Genomic DNA, 4,504 nt, shown 5'->3' on the forward strand with positions numbered 1-4,504 from the left:
TTAACCTCTCTGGACGAGTTAACTTGACTTAACGTCTGGACTCGTTAACTCGACTTGTTAACTCGACTTGTTAACGTCTCTGGACCTGTTAACTCGACTCGTTAACGTCTCTGGACCTGTTAACTCGACTCGTTAACGTCTCTGGACCCGTTAACTCGACTTGTTAACGTCTCTGGAATCGTTAACTCGACTTGTTAACTCGACTTGTTAACGTCTCTGGACTCGTTAACTCGACTTGTTAACGTCTCTGGACTAGTTAACTCGACTTGTTAACTTGACTTGTTAACGTCTCTGGACTCGTTAACTCGACTTGTTAACTCGACTTGTTAACGTCTCTGGACCCGTTAACTCGACTTGTTAACCTCTCTGGACCCGTTAACTCGACTTGTTAACATCTCTGGACTCGTTAACTGGACTTGTTAACTTGACTTGTTAACGTCTCTGGACTCGTTAACTTGACTTGTTAACTTGACTTGTTAACGTCTCTGGACTAGTTAACTCGACTTGTTAACTTGACTTGTTAACGTCTCTGGACTCGTTAACTGGACTTGTTAACTTGACTTGTTAACGTCTCTGGACTCGTTAACTGGACTTGTTAACTCAACTTGTTAACGTCTCTGGACCCGTTAACTCGACTTGTTAACCTCTCTGGACTCGTTAACTGGACTTGTTAACTCAACTTGTTAACGTCTCTGGACCCGTTAACTGGACTTGTTAACTCGACTTGTTAACGTCTCTGGACTCGTTAACTGGACTTGTTAACTCAACTTGTTAACGTCTCTGGACCCGTTAACTCGACTTGTTAACCTCTCTGGACTCGTTAACTGGACTTGTTAACTCGACTTGTTAACGTCTCTGGACTTGTTAACACGACTTGTTAACCTCTCTGGACTCGTTAACTCGACTTGTTAACTCGACTTGTTAACGTCTCTGGACCCGTTAACTCAACTTGTTAACCTCTCTGGACCCGTTAACTCGACTTGTTAACATCTCTGGACTCGTTAACTGGACTTGTTAACTTGACTTGTTAACGTCTCTGGACTCGTTAACTGGACTTGTTAACTTGACTTGTTAACTTGACTTGTTAACGTCTCTGGACTCGTTAACTGGACTTGTTAACTCGACTTGTTAACGTCTCTGGACTCGTTAACTGGACTTGTTAACTCGACTTGTTAACGTCTCTGGACTCGTTAACTGGACTTGTTAACTTGACTTGTTAACGTCTCTGGACTAGTTAACTCGACTTGTTAACTTGACTTGTTAACGTCTCTGGACTCGTTAACTGGACTTGTTAACTTGACTTGTTAACGTCTCTGGACTCGTTAACTCGACTTGTTAACTTGACTTGTTAACGTCTCTGGACTCGTTAACTGGACTCGTTAACTGGACTTGTTAACTTGACTTGTTAACATCTCTGGACTCGTTAACTGGACTTGTTAACTTGACTTGTTAACGTCTCTGGACTCGTTAACTGGACTTGTTAACTCAACTTGTTAACGTCTCTGGACCCGTTGACTTGTTAACGTCTCTGGACTCGTTAACTGGACTTGTTAACTCAACTTGTTAACGTCTCTGGACCCGTTAACTCGACTTGTTAACCTCTCTGGACTCGTTAACTGGACTTGTTAACTCGACTTGTTAACGTCTCTGGACTCGTTAACTGGACTTGTTAACTCAACTTGTTAACGTCCCTGGACCCGTTAACTGGACTTGTTAACTCGACTTGTTAACGTCTCTGGACTCGTTAACTGGACTTGTTAACTCAACTTGTTAACGTCTCTGGACCCGTTAACTCGACTTGTTAACCTCTCTGGACTCGTTAACTGGACTTGTTAACTCGACTTGTTAACGTCTCTGGACTTGTTAACACGACTTGTTAACCTCTCTGGACTCGTTAACTCGACTTGTTAACTCGACTTGTTAACGTCTCTGGACTAGTTAACTCAACTTGTTAACCTCTCTGGACCTGTTAACTCGACTTGTTAACATCTCTGGACTCGTTAACTGGACTTGTTAACTTGACTTGTTAACGTCTCTGGACTCGTTAACTGGACTTGTTAACTTGACTTGTTAACTTGACTTGTTAACGTCTCTGGACTAGTTAACTCGACTTGTTAACTTGACTTGTTAACGTCTCTGGACTCGTTAACTGGACTTGTTAACTGGACTTGTTAACGTCTCTGGACTCGTTAACTGGACTTGTTAACTCGACTTGTTAACGTCTCTGGACTCGTTAACTGGACTTGTTAACTCGACTTGTTAACGTCTCTGGACTCGTTAACTGGACTTGTTAACTTGACTTGTTAACCTCTCTGGACTCGTTAACTGGACTTGTTAACTCGACTTGTTAACGTCTCTGGACCCGTTAACTCGACTTGTTAACCTCTCTGGACTCGTTAACTGGACTTGTTAACTCAACTTGTTAACGTCTCTGGACCCGTTAACTCGACTTGTTAACTCAACTTGTTAACGTCTCTGGACTTGTTAACACGACTCATCTCTCAGCTTGATAAATTTATGGATTCCAGGTGTTTCTGCACCAGGTGAGGTCAGTGACTGCAAGTGATCATCTGATTGGATGACACAAACGTCTCTAGTGAGCGCGCTCAGAAGTTTCAGTCTGTAGGACGAACCGGGCCATTGATTGCTTAAGAACCGGACCTGCAGAACAGAACTGAAACTCAGCTGCTTCTGTCCAGAATTCTGCTGCTCGGGTCCGGTTCCATCAGTCCGACCTGAAGGACCTAACTGGACCTAACCGGATCAATGGGTTGGTTGGTTCTGGTTGGAGAAGCCCAGAGATTGGCTTTGTGAACTTTGGACCACAGCCTGGATGTAAATACTGTAAATGTTCTGATCCTGTATTATTGTGGAGCTGTGTTCTGATAGTTCTGATCATTCAGCTACTGAGCCACAAACTGGACGGGACCAACTGGACCGAACCAGTTTCCAGGTCAGAGAGTTTATGGGTCAGAAAAACAGAACCAGGTCCATTCCACTGACCACCCTGGTTCTGCCTGATCTATGGTAGAACCCGCTCCAGAACCCGAGTCTAGATCCAGCTGCTTCCCAGATGGAACTTCATCAGAACCCGGTATACCCCTCCAGTTCTGTACCTGTGGAGCTGGGTCAGGAAGTCCTGGATCAGAACCAGATGCCTCAAGTCTGTCAGAGCCGTCCAGGTTTCTGTCCTCGTTGCCCAGAGACTCTCTGACCTGTTAACGTCAGCCGCAACCGATCCCTTACAGAACCTTGTGCTAATAACACCTCGAGAACCCCCGCTGGGTTCTGCTGCCCCCCGCTGGGTTCTGCTGCCCCCCTCTGGGTTCTGGAGTTGCCTCTGTATCTGCTGATGTCATTCTGAGATTTAACTGTAAATAAACGATGTAACGCCTCCATGTGGCTTCTTGTCTTTGTTTCTTACAGCTAAAATGTGAGTAACTGCCTTTGACCTTCAGATGCCCTCTGACCGACCCAGTTCTTCTGGGCCTGCGTGTCACATTGCTTTTGCCTCTTCCAGTTGCTTGTGGTGGAGTTGCAGAAGGTCAGGTCGTTTCCCCATTGGGCCTGCAGATGTGAAGTCAGTCAGTGTGATTTCAGAGAAACGTGGTTTCTAGAAGCTGCTGTGAGGATGATGAGCACCGACTCTTCCTCTCTGCTGCGGAAACCAAACCGCAGACAGGAGAACCGGTGAAACATCTGCTACATCCAGGGAGACCTGATGGAGACCTGATGGAGGGCTGATGGAGACCTGATGGAGGGCTGATGGAGACCTGATGGAGACCTGATGGAGGGCTGATGGAGACCTGATGGAGGGCTGATGGAGGGCTGATGGAGACCTGATGGAGGGCTGATGGAGACCTGATGGAGACCTGATGGAGACCTGATGGAGGGCTGATGGAGGGCTGATGGAGGGCTGATGGAGACCTGATGGAGGGCTGATGGAGGGCTGATGGAGACCTGATGGAGGGCTGATGGAGACCTGATGGAGGGCTGATGGAGACCTGATGGAGGGCTGATGGAGGGCTGATGGAGACCTCCATCAAATTAACCTGTGAGGCCTGTGATACTGACCATGGGTCAGATTGTTCCAGTCTGATGAAGATCTAAGGAGGAATCCACTGAACTCCAAGGTAGCACTGAAACTCAAGGCCTGGGGGCCAAAACTGGCCCATGTTGTCCTGTAGAGACTAAAGGGGAAGATTTAAATCCTTGGAGAATCCCCATAACCTCGGTATATTCTAAAATCAGCAGTAGTTTGTCAGCGCTGGTCTAGAGAGTGAAGACAAGAGAGAGCAGGTCTGAAATTAAACATTTAGACCCTAAAACTTTACTGGTAATCAGTATTTAACACCGAATCAGGGATGAAAACTGGGAGCTGACCCGCAGCTCGGTACCAAACGAAGCATGGCTTCCGACCCGCAGCTTGGCCTCACTGCAGTACCGCGGCCGGCCGCGCGCTCCCTTCATCAGAGACCCCGCTAATATACGTCAGTGATCTGCA

This window comes from Poecilia mexicana, unplaced genomic scaffold (assembly GCF_051168715.1).
Source record: "Poecilia mexicana isolate PSO_F unplaced genomic scaffold, ASM5116871v1 scaffold_1, whole genome shotgun sequence".
In the NCBI taxonomy this organism is placed as follows: Eukaryota; Metazoa; Chordata; class Actinopteri; order Cyprinodontiformes; family Poeciliidae; genus Poecilia; species Poecilia mexicana.